This window comes from Triticum dicoccoides, chromosome 2B (assembly GCF_002162155.2).
Source record: "Triticum dicoccoides isolate Atlit2015 ecotype Zavitan chromosome 2B, WEW_v2.0, whole genome shotgun sequence".
Classification (NCBI taxonomy): Eukaryota; Viridiplantae; Streptophyta; class Magnoliopsida; order Poales; family Poaceae; genus Triticum; species Triticum dicoccoides.
Genome location: NC_041383.1, coordinates 667542374 through 667543422, shown reverse-complemented (window position 1 = coordinate 667543422; position 1049 = coordinate 667542374). Strand labels below are relative to the sequence as shown.

Below are 1049 nucleotides of genomic sequence, written 5' to 3'. Positions count from 1 at the left end.
GATAGTATACCTCAGTAATCACTCCTATAGGTTTGACAATGTCTATCTTCTTTCTGATATACCCATCATAGAATATGGGTTTTATCCTCTGGATAAATAAATGATTTTCGCTTAGCATAATAGTATCTTTGAAATAGGCATGTACTCCCTCCGTCCCGAATTAATTGTCTTCGATTTGTCTAGATACGGATATATCTAGACACGCTTTAGTGTTATAGGTACGTCCGTATCCTGACACATCAAAGACAACTAATTTGGGACCGAGGTAATATATAGCAAGGTGCAATTTCATTCAAACACAGTACCAACTTTTTAACTGCCTCTGCAATCAACGCATGAGCTTCATCCACTGGTACCTAAGGCAGTCAAATGTGAAATAAAATCAAATATAAGAACATATAATCCACTGGATCGATCCCACATGCATATCATAGTACTTACTTCCTTGGTAATGCCTGCCCCTGCCGTGCAACGAAGAAACTGAAAAGATAGAGGAAAGAAGAAGGAGATAAGCATGCATGTTACGAATTCTAAACTTGAAAATTGTCAGTGAAGAAGAGCCTACCGCCGTTTTCATCACGGAACAGTCATCCTCTATGGCATATTTTATGCTCTCTTGCAGTGAAGGGCACTTGTTCAACTCATAGACTTGCTTCAAAGCATCTCTGAAACTCTTCTGTGCATTGTTGAGGAAAAAAAGTACATTGCCAAGCATATTCAGAGTTTATTAACACCAGGAATTAATCAGAATTACATGGATAATCAACACATGTGCAGAAGAATGGGTTAGTGCCGAATGTTAACCTTTTGTTGAGTGACCCGCTTCCAAATATCAAAATAGAGATCATCGGACCCATTACACCAAGTAGCCTCGAAGCTCATGTAAGTAAAACAATCCTGCATCAAAAGAACGGAACTGTCAGATGCAAACCACAAAAAAAAAACTAGTGATTATGATAGGGATCATACATCGAAGCCAATACGAGCTAAATGTGGTGTGATATTGGAAAAGCGAGTGGCGATCTTAGTTGCTTGATAAATTCCTCTTG

General features: G+C 38.6%; 1 long non-coding RNA gene across 1 annotated transcript; it reads right to left on the bottom strand.

Moving 5' to 3' along the window:
* Positions 1-223: 223 nt before the first annotated feature.
* On the bottom strand, positions 224-672 carry LOC119368260. The gene is made up of 3 exons (XR_005176581.1): positions 566-672; positions 442-480; positions 224-356 (listed from the first exon to the last, which is right to left on the bottom strand). It is a non-coding gene; the product is annotated as an uncharacterized LOC119368260 (long non-coding RNA).
* Positions 673-1049: the final 377 nt, after the last annotated feature.